The sequence below is a fragment of the Anastrepha ludens genome, chromosome 2 (assembly GCF_028408465.1).
Source record: "Anastrepha ludens isolate Willacy chromosome 2, idAnaLude1.1, whole genome shotgun sequence".
Taxonomy (NCBI): domain Eukaryota; kingdom Metazoa; phylum Arthropoda; class Insecta; order Diptera; family Tephritidae; genus Anastrepha; species Anastrepha ludens.
This window is the reverse complement of record NC_071498.1, coordinates 177,224,613-177,241,149: the sequence shown is the minus strand read 5'-3', so window position 1 is coordinate 177,241,149 and position 16,537 is coordinate 177,224,613. Positions and strand designations below refer to the sequence as shown.

General features: G+C 34.7%; 1 protein-coding gene across 1 annotated transcript in view; it reads right to left on the bottom strand.

Annotated features, from left to right (window-relative positions):
- The window catches only part of LOC128855919 (uncharacterized), a 106,169-nt gene that overhangs the window by 69,171 nt on the left and 20,461 nt on the right, over positions 1–16,537 (bottom strand). The gene's annotated exons all lie outside the window — the stretch shown is intronic.

Sequence of the window (16,537 nt, the reverse complement as noted above, 5' to 3'; positions counted from 1 at the left end):
TAAGACGTTTTTCGTGATTTTCGCTATGATGAAAAAAAGCAGCATCGTTCGGTAATTCCCTTTTTGTTTTTGGATGTGAAAAAATGCGAGGAGATAAAAGCAAAATTGGATGCTGTCTATAGGGATGATTCGCCATCTATGACCACAGTTAGATATGCGTTCAACGAATTTAAATGTTGGCAAACATTCGTCTTTGATGAAGAGCGACCAGGACGTCGGACAGACGTGGTTACCAAGGAAATCATTCAAAAAGTCCACGACATGTTTCTCGCCGATCGACGAACGAAAGTGCGCGAAGTAACAGAGGCCATAGGTGTATCGAACGGAAATCTAATTAATATTTCACATGATAAGTTGGCGATCAAAAAATTGTCGGCCCGATGGGTGACGCGATTGATCACAAGCAACAACAAACGGATGCGACTGTAAACTTTGAAGCACTGTTTGGAGCAATTTAGGCGAGATTCGAAGGAAGGAAGGATTCGTCGAGTTGTCACCGTTGATGAAACCTGGATTCATCATTACACACCAGAAACTCAGCAACAATCAAAGCAATGGATTTCTCCCGGTGAATCTGCTGCAAAGCAGGCGAAGACAGTCTCATCGGTCGGAAAGGTCGTGGCATGCGAACGGCGTCATCCTCATGAATTTTTTAGAAAAAGGAAGAACGGCCACTGGACAATACGACAGTGCGTTATTGGACAAACCCTATTTTTTGGGGAGTATATCTTTCTAAAACTTGACAACGTTGAGAAATAAAAAAAACATTTTTTTGAAAAAATGGTATCTTCATTTCTAACACAGGTACTTATTGAGTTCCCCTCGTAAGCAAAGATATCTGTTAATAATTTCTCACTATCACATTCGCGAATTTTACATTTAAAGCAAAGCACATAGTAAAGATGTAATAGCAGTAGAGTAAAAATAACAAAAGCAATGACTTTGATCTCTAAAATGTCAAAATCTATAAGCAAAATTTTTCGTTCTAGAAATTGATAAAAAAAAAACAGGTAGGATTCACTTTATTTCTTACGGATACAGGAACTCTTGCAGCTTCGTATTCTGTTCATCAAAGCTTAATGATAGAAAGTGCATCAGGTAGCAATGACAGTCGTTTTCAGTGCGGAGACTTGACCGTTGAACAGTAATTTATTTTTACATTCTGCGTTGATTAAGCCTTACATAAGAATAAAAAAAAAACCTTTAAAAATGGTCCTTTTCCAGTCTGGTCTTTTTTAAAACAAATTTCAGCTATTTATACAGGGTGCGCTATCTTTTATGTCGGTATGAAAACATTGAATAACTTTGAAAAACAAAACACAACTGATTTGTATAAGTGAGGTATTTTTATTATTTTTTTTTTTTAATACAATATCAATCAAGTGGCCACCTTTATTAGCAACCAGAAACTGCGATCTCTTTTTTCTCCGTTTGTCATCACCCTGTCAAGCATTTCGGGTTTTATAGCGTCGATTTCGGCACGAATGTTTGCCTTAAGCTGGTCAATAGTCTGCGGCTTGTTGACGTAAACCTTACTTTTCAGATAACCGCACAAAACGAAGTCCGCGGGGGTTAAGTCAGTGGATCTGGGGGACCAGCCGATGTCGCCTCTTGTTGACACTAGACGTCACGGGAATTTTCGTTGCAGAAATTCAATTGTTGCATTCGCAGTGTGGCATGACGCACCGTCTTGTTGAAACCAGAAACCGTCTAAGCCTTTCTCACGCATTTGCGGGCAGGCATAATGAGCCAACTTCCATGGATATCGGTTTCCATCGACCGTTTCGTTTTCTCGGTAAAAATATGGTCCAATGATAGTTTTGGGGCAAATGCCGGCCCAAATAGTTACATTCCGATCATGCAATGGTGTTTCATGGATCTCGTGTGGATTCTCAGTTCCCCAAATGCGGCAATTTTTATTTTTTTTATTCACGCTGACAGAGAGGTTAAAATGTGTCTCGTAGTCACTAAAATTTGCTTCCAAAAATTGGGTTCTGTGTCAACCATTCGAGCGACTGTTTGGCCGTATTCCAAGTGACGTTAATGGTCTATCGGCAATATTCTTTGTGTCAATTGCACTTTATACGGAAACATATTTAAATCATCCTTTAAAATACGCCGCATTGTGGTTTCACTGACGCCGTAATGCTGAGCGCGACGACGATACGACACTGTTGGCTCCTGGGCGACGCTTTCCCTCACTTCCCTCACTCTTCATAAGTTCATTAGAACGTCGGGGTCGTTGATGAACGGCATGTTGGCGATACTACTGTATCCTGCTCAAAAAATTTCGACACCAAACGACGAATAGTATTGCCAGACGGTGCCTGTTTGCTGCGATACTTTTTGCGATATGCGCGTTGAGTTAGATCAATAGAACGACTATTTTCGATGTATGGCGTCACTATTTCAGCGCGTTGTTTCGGTGTAAAGCGATCCATGGTTGAAATTATACTGAGTTGGCGTATCGAAAACATGTATGTTGAAGTCCATCGGTTGGTAAATGACAAAGTTATTCAGCGTTTACGTAGCGACATAAAAAATGGCGCACCCTTTGAGCTCTTGGGCCTTTCGAATTTAAATTCACTACAAAATTTCAATTGTCAAATTACAAATTTCAACTTAAATAATACGTTTCGTAATTCAATTTCGTGCTGATATCCGAATGTTTGCCAATCAGGTGGCCTCGTTTCTGCCCCATTTTCGAAACAAATTTTTGATAAGTGAAAAAAAGGAAACTTCAAATGTGCGTACATAATAATGGGTGACAAACTTTGTACTACTACGACAGGGCGAATCTATTAAAGACCATAAGGTAGCATACCATTTCAAGCCAATCAACATGAATCGAAATTTTAATTTTTGTGAGATTACAAGTCTAAGAAACCTTTACAAAACTGTAATTCGTTAATAGGTAAATTAAACAAAAAGTATATCGAGGTTTTTCATTACTTAAAAAATCTAAGCAAATCGAAGAATAAATCCCATAGCAAAGAGCTAAGTTAACTTTACCCATTTTAGACAAAAAATCAGCCTATTTCTCTAAGATTTAGTCCCTCAATTTTGCCTATAATTTCGATGTAGAAATGGCGCCGTCTTCTAATTGCAGGAACACTATCCTGCAAACATTTTGCATGCGACATTATGACCTATTTCTGAAACACCCAAAAAAAAGTAAATTTCATACTTTTTATTTTAATGAAAAAAAAACTTTTGTACAATTAATATTTTAGTTTGTGAAAGAGTAGGTATTAGAGCATAAGAGCCATTCTGCGTAAAAGTTTCTTTACAGAAATTACATGCAAACACGGAAGTCCAAAACGGGCGTTTGGTCCAAAATGGGTATATAAAAATAGTTAAAACATTTAATTTGTCACGCTTCTACTATTTTTAACACAGGTGTATATTCATATGTGTTAGTGGAGAGATAGTAAATAAAAACTAGGACTAGTGAGATAAGAAAGTAATAAATAATGAAAAGTTTCCACAAATTTGTCCATGAAACTTAATTCAACAACTCCTTCAATTTCATTGACACACAATAAATACTCCACATAAACACCAATTATATCATTGACTAACAAAGTAAATATTTGCACATTAACTAGCAAATAAACACACTAATTAAACGACTATACCCACTTAATGACTTCGCAAACACTTTGAGCACACTGAAAGGTAGAGTGAGAGAGAGAGAGAGAGAGAGAGAAGATAGGGATGATCACCCCGTCGTTCTGTACCACGTGGCCGTACGATCCGTCACGGTTATTATTATTTTATGTGTGAATGGATTAGTAACTCAAAATAAATCCAAACGCATGACCAAAGCTAATTTAATAATCCTAAGCGCCAAAACACGAGCTCAGACTTGCAAAATTTTAGAGGTCATGATGTGGTGCGGAGTGCTGATTATGAGCAAATATTAAAATGCCGTCTTTGACTGAAATTCAAAAGTTTGTTATTTGTTTGCTTTTTAGCGTAGCTGTATACATACATATATGAATATGTATTGTATTTACTTATATCATTAACGCATTAGTACTTTAAACAGAATGATAAAATGTCAATCATAACAAAAAAAGTAAACACTCGTAAATCAGCCAAAAATTTCAATTTCAAAGTGATTTTCTTATCAGTTAAGTGTGACAGTATAAGCAAACAAACGTATTGCTCGATTGGCTGATTGAATGGTGGCTGAGGGAACTCGCCACCAGTGGTGTGGCACGATAATATATAATATATATGCACATTGTGCATACATATGTATGTATGCCCGGGCATATCGTAAAACAGCAGGTGACTGTCACGCGCTAGCTGTGCGATGAAATTGTTTCGTGTTTGCTGGAATTTTTTTGTAATACACTTTTTTAATGAACAAGTGAATCGAATTTCATATCGTTTTAGTTAACTCAGCTTAAACTGTCTACAAACCTATTGATTTATCAGCGTGAGCCGCTAATGAACAACGAGATTAATAGTTTTTTTTAATTAATAATAATAAAAAATTGAAAAATTAAAACAAAAACTGAACAATAAAAATAGATAAAATAAAGTATAAAAACAAATAAAAAATGAAAGTAATTTAAAAAAAAATAATTTAAAAAAATGCACACCCAAATAATAAAAAACAAAAACAAAAAAAAAATTAACAAAAGTAAAAACTTAATACAAATAAATATAAAAAAAAATAATAACATTTAAAAAAATAATAAAAAATTATAAAAAACAAAATAAAATAAAATAAAATAAAACGTAAAAAATAATTTAATCGAAATAAGAATTAAATATATAAAAAATATATAAAATACATAAAAAACTATAAAATAAATAATAAATAAATAAAAAAAAAAAAAAATAAACAATAAAGAAAAAGAAAATCCAAAATATAAAAAATTTATAAAATAAATAAAAATATGTAAAATAAATAAATAATAAAAAAATAAAATAAATAATAAAAAAATAAAATAAATAATACAAAAATTAAAGAAAATACAAACCTAAAATACATAATTAGAAAAACAAAAACCAAAAAAACAGAAGTACCGAAATAAAATATGTACAGCTGTCCACAAAATAATAGGAGTGCCGACATGAAAAATGTTCAAAGTTCATTTTTTTAGAATAAAATGGTTTTATTTCAAAACTTTTAGCGTAACATTAATCACATGAGCTATATACATCTATTCATAGTTAAAACATTTCAATTAAACGTATACATAAACTTAAAATTTAATTCAGGTAAAGATATATAAAAAATTGCTTCCACATAAAAATAGGAGTGATTTGTATAATACTTAGTTTCTCTAAACTTTTAACACTAAATGGTCTTAAAGCTCTTCAAAACTATTTAAAGACATTAATACTTCGTAGTATATCCCCGATTTCTTAACACTGCTTTGCACCTTCGTGGCATTGAGTCGATGAGATCCTGACAACGCTTAATTGGGACTTCTTCCCATGCCACTTTTACCACCTTCCATAAATCTTTCGAATTGGTGGGTTTTTGTTGATCAACACATTTTTTAATATCGGTCCATAGATTTTCTATTGGGTTGAAGTCGGGAGACTGAGCAGGCCAGCGCATAAGCTCAATCCCATTGACTCTGAACCATTCTTTCGCTGACTTACTCGTGTGCTTAGGATCATTATCCTGTTGAATTATCCATTTTAGTGGCATATTCCATGTGGCATATGGTAGCATAACTTCTTCTAATATCCTCACATAAACCTTTTGATCCATAATGATTTCGATTAAATATATTGGACCTACGGCGCCATACGAAAAGCTACCCCATACCATGACCTTAGCGCCACCATGCTTCACTGTTTTTGTTGTGAATCGAGGATTATATTCCATATTGGGTGGGCGTCGAACATACTTCCTGGAGCCTGAACTGCCAAACAACTCGATTTTACTTTCATCTGACCACAAAATATTTCGCCATTTACTAGCCGGCCAAGATTTATGCTCCTGTGCAAGCTCTATACGGGCTTGCACATGTTTCTTTTTTAGAAGTGCCCCTTCCGGGGACTTCTTGCGTATAAATTATGATTGACCAAATGTCTGCGTACAGTGCACAAATGGTACTTTTTGCTCAGTTAACCAATCCAATGTGAATAATGACAGCTTGTAAAGTCTGGCCAAAACATGATGAACAGTTTTGGCAAGCATTAACCCATATAGACGCCAGCATTGATCGCGTTGGCTTTGTTTTTGCGAATCATTGGTTCTGAAACACCCTTCGAAGAAATGGCCCCTCCCACTAGAACCTTCAGCTCAAATTTTTATTTGCTGGTATATTTAACCTCGTTTGGTGTTGTTTCGATGTTGTCAGTGTAAAAAATGTCGTTGCCACTCAATTCATGATGAGAAAAGTACGATTCATCATCTAAAATTATGAATTTTTCATTCGCAAAGCGTTCACGACGAAGTGCACGGCAGCAAATTGGTATTTTTTCGAATTGTTTCGCTGTATATTTTGGTGCTTGCTTACGTTACGATAAATTACACTGTTTTTCTTCAAAATCTTGTGAACGCCAGACTTTGAAATGCCAAATTTTCGTGCTAATTTGCGTGTTGATTGACTAACCTTGTTTTTGGCACTTGACAGCAGTTTTTTCGTTGTTGCGGCACTTACTTTTGGTGGGCAACCCGGTATAACCTTATTTTCCGGTTTTTTTCCATTCCGGCAATCTTTCAAAACAAATAGTCGCACGGGAGATTTGTTTATCTTCAAACACCTTCAGAATTTCTCTTGTACTGAGTCGTCCAAACAGATTGGCGACAGATTTACCTAACTCAAGCTTGTACGGCATTTTAAATGGAAGTTTTCACGTAATATGAGTTTGACAGTTCAGTATAAGGAGACTTGGGTATGACAAGTGCATGGAACTACATCTTTGTGTTTCTTTATGCACTCAAATATATGTATGAAGTTAGTCTCACTGCTTAGTGAACATATGTATGTTAAATGAAAAGTTTCGTCACTCCATTGAACTTCCAGAAGATCCTCTCGAGGGTTTGGCTGGATTTGAAGCCTGTTTTCTGCACTTTTGAGTTTAACGTTTTTTATAAACTGGTGGGCAGAATTTATTGGAAACTAAGCAACCATTATAACAGAGCCAAACTTTATTTCTGTTTGAACTACATAAATACATTAAAAGTAAAAATTTAAATTACTTTTTTTAAGTTTTGTGGCAAGTTTTATTTTTTCCCTAAAAATTGATTTTTGAAAACGTTTACAAAATTTCAATCGATCGTTTTTGTTGGGGTTTTCTTAGTTCCCATAGAATATGAAAGTTTCTGTTTCAGAGAATTCGCTCATTGTTAGATTAACCCACGGTTAGACTTGAAGCGACATGAAAAACGGTTACAAAGACAGTATATTAATATTTTTGGCTACAATTCTTTTTATTGAGTTTAATATAATAGATCTAAAAATATCCCAAAAAAACACACTACATTTAGTTTCTTTTTTGTATTGTATTAAAATTTCTCAACCAATTATTTTGAAGGTCAAACGAAATTTATCTACTTTCTTCGATAAATAATATAAATAAAAGTGAATTCGCGTATAAAATTAACTCACACACTTTGCATGCTTTTGACTGACGTTTATTTATTCTTATCACTTGAATTGTTACATTTTTTTTCTTACTACTAAGCATACCACAGCCGCACTGCGGTCACAAGGTAATGCAAAAATAACACGAAAACCAAAATGTACTTACTTTTTGATTAAACCGATTATTTGAACAACAAAAAAACACAGCAAAAAAAAATTAAGTATAGTTAAGCGCAAAGTGGCACTGTTAGTCGACGACAAGTGCCTTGGCTGACGAGTGCGAACATAGTAAAAGTAGATAGATAAGTAAACAAATACCTGCGAGTATGTAGCTACTTTATAGTCATATCAGCCATATCGAGCCAACAATAACAGCAAATGCAATAATCAACAACAAGCCCAGCCGAAGCGCGGCAAGGTGTTCAGGTGGGAAATTATAAATGTATCGCTCTCATATTTATGACAGTCACAAAGTTCCAAAAGCGTTGATGAGTTTATGTAAAATTTATCTCTACCTTTGTACGTAGTATTATTCGCGTACAATTATATAATAAAGCAATTGCAATGGATAAGTGAGATAGTGAAAGAGATGGATAGCATTGCGTTCAGCAGGTGGTATAGTTTGTAACAAACTTGCGAACAGTGACTTAAAAAATGCACATGTGCGATTACTTGACTTCATTAAGGTTCGAAAGTTTCACAAATCGAGTGCAACACTTTTTTTGATCAAATTTATGATTTTTTGAATTGGCGTTTAAAGTCCTGATTAGGATTCTCTGGGCTTTTATGCAACAAAAGGGAAAGTTAACTAATAAATGTTACGTGCAGCAAATCTATACAAACTTTAAAAGGCTGCTTCCGGGTCGGAAGATTTACAAATATGAAGCACAGAGCCCATTTGGTAAGCTGAGGGAACCAAACCCCAAACTGGGTGATGCATTTAAGTATTTCTAACATCCGTCACCTCGCAGCAGCCAATGAATGAAATTTGAAAATTTCTAGGCATTAACAGCAACACTTTTTCCACAAGGTTTATTTTACTATACATAGAACTTAAGCGTAAACTGAATGGCAAATTAAATAATACTCTTCTACTCTTTGAGATGAAAAAGCAAAATTGAAGTTAGAACGGATTCCGAGTAAAGTAACGAAAAATTAGAAAGAACACCAAAGCCACTTATTACTGAAAGCCGGAGATAAAAGTTTTCAATGCAAAAGCAGCAAAGACTTCATCCTAATAAAAAAAAGCCAGTTTATTTATATAAAAGTAGGAGGGTCATTTGAAAAGCCCGTGCAAAGTCAGATAGAAGGGATTACTGGCGCATATCGAGGTTGTGTTGAGTTAGTGGCATCGCGTGGAAAAACACACACACACCAAGCTTCAGCCAGATCGGCCAATTTCTTTGTGTTTGACATTCATTTGAATCGAGAAAGTCGAGTTGATCTTTAAAAAACTCCTTTTCCATCACGACAACGCACCAGCTGCTGACGCCTCAACAGTTGTGGTTGCAAAAATAATGGAAATAGAGTTCCAACTCGTTTCACATCCCCCTACTCTCCAGGCTTGACTCCCTCAGATCCCTCAGACTACTATTTGGTCAGCAATTTGACTGGCGGCAAAAAGATTTATTCGAAGATATTATTTTATTAGGAGGTAATTAAAGAAATTAATAGCAATTTTTCAGACTTGGACAAATCCTAATATTCAGAGGGGATGAACAAACTAAAACAGCTTCGAACCAAGTGTATAAGCTTAAAAGACGACTATGTTGAAAAATAAAACAAGTTTACCCCAAACAACTAGGTAGTTTTAATTTTTGCGCGAACTTTTCAAACGACCCTCGTCTATGTGTACGTAAGACATTTTCTTTTTGCCGAAAAATGAGGGTCGAGGAAGCTAGCACCGCCACAACGTCAAAATCAAAAACTTTTTGTGCCCAATTTATGGGCTATTTATGGGCTAATTTTGGGCCGCGACAAAAATTTTTGGGCTCTTCTCAATCTAGAATCATTGACACTTCAAAGTGGCGGTGCCAGCTGTAAAATAGCCAGCACCGCCACAATGATAACTCGAGAACGGTTGGTCGTAGAAAAATCTCAAGGATATCAGAATTTTGGGCTATTTATGGGCTTTCAAATCCATATAAACAAATTTTTAAAAAGTCACCCTCTCTGCATAAACTGACACCCCCACATGCATATGTCCTGTAAATAATAATGAAAACGACAAACTAAAATTTTTTCACAGCACTATTATCAAAGTTACTTGCTACTCAACACTATTCAGTTGCAAAAAAAAAATGTTTATATTTTTTTGTCATTTTTATTCACGCAAGTTGAGGAGGGGGGTGTTAGTGTACACAGAAAGGGTGGTTTTTTTTTGTTTTGTTTGTATGCATTTGAAAGCCCATAAATAGCCCAAAATTTTGATATGCTTGAGATTTTTCTACGACCAATCGTTCTCGAGTTATCATTGTGGCGGTGCTGGTTGTTTTACAGCTGATTTGCAAAACTGGCAATTACTTGAGAGCTAAACGAGTCTAAAAAATTTTGTTGTATCCCATCATCAGCCTATAATGCAGACAATATTGAATAAATACGATAATTTCTTCAATACCTTCAATGTATCAAATATTTAAACATACAATTTTTTTATGGGTAAACTAAATGATATATACATAATTCAGTCAAAAGGCCATACTTCGATTTTGCTCTGGCATAACCTTTCATCACTCACAGATTTTTGCATGCTGAATCGAACGATATAAAAATTTTTTCTTACATTTTTTTGAGAATTTAGAGAGTGGCAAGGAAAGATTGAGAGAGCGAAAGAGATAGCAATATTATCTTTCTCTCACTCTCTCTCTCTCTCTCTCTCTCTCTCTCTCTCTCCCTCTCTCTCATACACATTGTGTAAGCGCAAGGCGCCAGGGGTGTTCAACGACCATGTTTCCATTGTCACAAGCATTCATGATTATTAGGTGTCAGTTTCAAATTATTTTTGAACTTGCAATTTTTTAATTTTATCAAGCAAATTGTGAAATTGTTTTTTGTATAAAACAGTATTTTTACGAAATTTTCTTATACTTCTCGACCAAAGTATACTAACTGTATCATTCAGTAACGCATTCATTTTTTTTTGTTGTTTGAACGATTGTTCCGAGAATACTAGAAAAAAATTTGTTTCGTTGTTGTTATGACGTCAACGCCCAGAGACTGTACGTGGCTTCAGCCACATGTAGCCATCTATAAGCTTAAAAAATAAATATTTATTTTAATGAATAGTTTGTTTTTATATTTACTGTATGAAATTATAAAACCTATATGATAATATAGTTTAATTAAAGATATTTAATTTTTTTTTGGATCTCAAAATCAATAAAAAAAACTATATATTTTCGTGTGATTGCGATTTTTTTCTTATCACTATATGACACATCTGTTAGTTTGCCTACAAAAAAGGTACAATCATCAAATATTAATATAACTCTATTAAATAGGACACTAAAAAAATTACTTCTCCATACAATATTGTCTACTTTATGCGCTGCAACAAAATTTTTTGGACTTGTATAGTTTTCGATTAATTTTCAGTTTTGCATATCAGCTGTGAAATAGCCAACATTGGTACAGCGATAACTCGAGAACGGTTGATCGTTCACTCAACCTTCATTTATAAAAAATTTAAAAAATTTATTAAAAATTATTTTGCAGCTGAATACTATTAAGAAGCATGTAACTGTAATGATACTGCTGTAAAAATTATTTAGTTTGCCATTTTCATTATTATTTACGCGAAAATTGAGTGTGGGTGTTAGTGTACACAGAGGGGGTGGTTTTTTTTTGTTTTGTTTGTATGCATTTGAAAGCCCATAAATAGCCCAAAATTTTGATATGCTTGAGATTTTTCTACGACCAACCGTTCTCTAGTTATCATTGTGGCGGTGCTGGCTATTTTACAGCTGGCACCGCCACTTTGAAGTGTCAATGATTCTAGATTGAGAAGAGCCCAAAAATTTTTGTTGCGGCCCAAAATTAGCCCATAAATAGCCCATAAATTGGGCACAAAAAGTTTTTGATTTTGACGTTGTGGCGGTGCTAGCTTCCTCGACCCGAAAAATGAGAAAAAATCACTTTTCATTTTATTTGATAATCTCAAATTAGACTCAATCAGAACTAGACCAAGATTAGTTACAAACGTTTTCGATATGTAGAAATGGCTTGACATTTAGCGACCCTGAAGATACCCGAGTAATGAGCTTCAATCTAATTTTATCGTTAAAAAAAAATTGCCCGTCATCTGACAATGCGAATATTTGAAAATTTCCGTATCATAATCAGCGACCCCAAAAGCCTTTGTTATATTATATAAAAATTGGATTATTTTGTCCGGCACAAGTATTTCCTACTTTTTAGTGATTTGGATATCCAGTAAAATTTTTGTTTTTATTTTATTCAGTAAAGTTTCCAGATCAAAGACCATTAATTATTTCAAACGTAAATATCAAACAAAAAAAAAAACATCAGGGAAAATTGTGAATTATTTTATATTTTGATTAAAAAAAATTACAATATATAAAAAATTATGTATTCAAGTTGAAATCGGATGAAACACGAGAGCGCAAAAAGAATTCAGAAAATAAAAATTGTTTAAATGTTTAAATTAAATAAAAATAATAAAAAAAATAGAAAAAAAAAAAAATAAAAAAAAAACATAATAAATAAAATAAAAATAAAAAAAAAATAAAAAAAAATAAAAAAAAATAAAATAAATAAAAAAAAATAATAAAAAAAAATAAAATAAATAAATAAAAGAATAAATAAAAATAAATAAATACCAAAATTAAATAAATAAAAAAAAAAATGAAAAAGGTTGGCCAATTTGCTGTGGTAATAAACAACCTTGTGCGAGCAACTTCGGCTGCCCCGTCACCGGGTACTCGGCAGCAAAATTATACCTGGTCGAAGGATGATAGATTTACAAAGTTTGACCAAAAACTATGCAGAAATACAAAACTGGGAGGGCAGCTTCGGCTGCCACGTCACTTGGGATTCGCCAGCCGAATTCTGCACGATCATTTCACACGCATTCACTCACTCGTCCAATCAGTCGTTGTTCAAACAGCAACGAAGTAACATGAGTGGAAGCTGTGATGATTTCTTTTTCATATATCACCAACACAATCCGAGCTTTTTCACTCGTCCAATCAGTCGTTGTTCAAACAGCAACGAAGTAACATGAGTGGAAGCTGTGATGATTTCTTTTTCACATATCACCAACACAATCCGAGCTTTTTCGTAAACGTACTGACCCGTGTTACGTCAACTAATCAACTGATTCCTTCAAATTCACTGAGCGCTGGTTAACGGTCTGATCGGCCACGCCTTCTGAATTCTTTTCACCGTGACTCCTTGAAGACGACCCATTCAGTCAAACACAGTGGCACATAAAACAAAGAAAAGTTCCAACCAACGACGGTTCTATGCTACAGGAACGATCCGAATTTAAATCCGGCCGAGAACTGTCGCCTCAGCAGAAACCCCCAAAAGTGTTATTTTGCTATTCCAACAACAACAACACATAAAAAACACCTGCTTCAAAAAAAATCATGAGTGGGTTGTAGTTTGGCACACTAAAGTAATAAGTAGAAATAAGAACACCCTGTATACATAAATAAGAACTCGAGAATGTACATATATTTATGGTCGTAGCAGTAAAAGGAAATTATAACATGTCATGCTTGGTTTGCTAAATTATTTCATGATAAGATTAATAAATTATCAGCAGGTGAACAGGGCCATAAAATAAGCTATGAACAACGTCGAACGACTGTATATCACATGCGTATATGGCACTGTAGGAATAAAAAATAATTGTAAAAAATAGTACATAAACATGAGAGGGGTTTTTATACAATTTTTGGCGAAAATAAGATTACAAATATATTACAGTTATTTATTTACTGTATACATACATTCGTATATAAAAAGAAATTCAAAAATATATAAATAAGATAGTACCACTGCACTGAGCTAGCACGCGAATTTGAACGCCAGCTTTAGGAGCATTGAAAGGGGTAACTGATAATATTTAATAGATTCTTTCCGGCTTAGTGTTGTTATTCACCAAGGGAAACCCGTAAAACTTGTCAGCTAAAACGAGAATCTCAAGCAGATACTCGTTTATATTAGTTTGGGGGGGAAAAAAATCCGCTATTTTATCGGTAGATGGCTGTAGTGATCGATATCTCGGAAAGTATCGGTGAAACAATTTAAAGTTTACGCCCCTTGCCAAGGTGACATTTCACACTAAACAAATCTGAGTTCGTTTGCTGTTGCTTGTTTGTTCCACTCAGTTGTGAGTTACAGGGTGTTAGCAATGGCAGTCAGCAAAGAGAAAATTCGGTACATTTTACAGTTTTTCTTTGATAAAAGCGAAAATGTGGCCGTAGCATCTCCCAAGAGCTAAAGATCGCCCATAAAACAGATTTAAATTATTTACGCAAAAAATTTATGCACAAATAATTGATTTCCCCCCAAACTAATATATAATGCATGTTTTTGTAGCTGCTTGAGAACTATCGATATCGATAACTATGGTTTGACAACTAAAATGGCAAACTGTGTTGACATTTCTGTTCAGTATGGTTTGGCAGGGCATCTTGAATCGTTTAACACCAGAACGACTCTTTCAAATTATGGAAATTTACTTTGAAACACAATAACTAAATTTGTTCATGAAGTTCATAGAGCACTGGCGGCATCATTGGCCCTTCCTTATTTCAAAATGAGGAATGAGTTGATGTTACGGTGAATAGCGGGTGCTATCAAGCCATGCTGACCGAATTTTTGTTTCCAAAAATTAATCAGTTTAACATCGACGCAACTTGCCATACAGCAATTTATTGCAATATTCAATCCACCATCGAAGGTATACGTCCAGATTTATTGGAAAAAGTAGTAAAAATTGGACTGCTCGAATGGACCATTTAACTCGTAGCCACAGCGGACATACGCAGGATTATCATAAAAAAAAAAATGCTATGAAATTTTCTATATTTTTTTTATTATAATAATCAATATTTCCGTTTTGTATTATCATTTTAGGTTCTCAAGCTCTTAAAAAACACCAGATATAAAAATATAGGCATAACTTTCTCAGGTTCTATAGACCTGAAACGATTTATTTTAGGTTCTGAGCTATGATTTTACAACTATGGAACGCAAAGAAGTAAAAAACAGACATTTAGAAAAGGAATTAGTACCAGAAAGACGGTACTTTGATTACCTTTGATGGCTTACGATTGACAAAAGTTTAATAAAAAATACAACTTATGCTCCATGAGGCGGTTTTTTACCCGGGAAATCCGTACAAAATAGTTACTTCCGTTAAATAAAACCTCATGGATTTTATGCCGTGAATTTATAGTCATGGGTTTATAATACGTAAAAAGAGTTAGATCGCCTTTTATTCTTGTAAAATCCGAGTCGCTGCAGTACGATGAATCGTCACGCGTCGCAAACTAAGAGCTCAAGTTGCGTTACAAACGAAGAGCTCAAGAATGACTCGAGGTTTCCCTACCAAGGGCTAACGTCGCAGTAAACTATCCCTGTCGAATGCGCTGGAGCTCACAGCTCAAATTATTGCGTAAAACATGCGAACACTCGCACAGGTGCGTACTGGACATTGCACTTCGCATTATACTAACACCTTTCATATTCCCATTCAAACCAACTAATCTCAAACACCTCCCCTCATATATATGACCCGACCGTGTCTACAAAGCAAGTTTCTAGGGTCTACCGCTAGATGACCTGGATAACAATACACTGGTGGATAACCTATAGAGGCAGGACTTAATAAGGGTGTTACAACAACAACAGCAACAACAACAACAGTACCAAGAAAAAATTGTGCTTATTGGAAAGAAATTTAATAAGGATGTTTCATGCTATGAAAATTGCAACAAAAATACTGTGATAACCTGATAATTGGCCATCTAACCTTTTTTCTGACCTTCTGAATTGATAGAAATAAATATAAAAAAATGTCCCTTAAGCAGTTGCTGGTCATAACAAATTGAGCTTAAGAAAATACACCACGGTGACATACCACATCTTTGATGGCTATCGAAAAATCTTAATTCAGGGTCTTAAAATAATATTAGAATAATAATAAAGGGTATTTCAAAAGTGACGTCTAGATGCCAGTAGTGAATAGTTCCTAGGCGACACCTTTTTTCTATGCCATCTTTGACATTTCTTAAATTGTCAAGTAGACAGATGTACAATTTTAAACATGCATTCTTACACGATATCACAACGCGTTCAAATTATTTAAACTTATAATGAAAATGGTCGATCTTTAATTACAACATGTCGCAAAATTCATCTTTAGTGATGAAACTCATTTTACACTGGATGGATTTGTCAACAAACAAAATTGCCGCAGCCGAGAAGAAGAATAAACTCAAATAATTTCAGAAAAATCTTCTTTTTTTATAATTGGCGAAGCTTCTCCTTCTATTTTTGGTGTTCGTCTTGATGCCGACTCCGAAAGGCAGTTAGTTTTTTTATGAGGAGCTTTCTCATGGCCGAAATACACTCCGAGGTTTGCCATTGCCTGCCGACGGGCGACGGCTACAAGAAAAACTTTTTCTATTATTTGGAGTTTCATCCACCGATATTTGAACTCGGGCACTTCCGAAAGGTAGTCACGGATCAATCCATTTGGCTACGGGAGCCGGCTAAAAAAACATTCCACGCACTGAAATGAACTATTTGGTGTAACTTTTGAGCTGGTGGAATAATTGGCACGTTTTTCTACAAAAATGAAAAGGAAAGAGCTGCTACTGACAATGAACATCGCTATAGACAACTAATTGAAGATTTGTTGTGCCCTGAGCAGAAATAGACGATCTTTATTTTGAACAGGACGAAGCCGCAAGTCACACAACAGTGGAAAACATTGC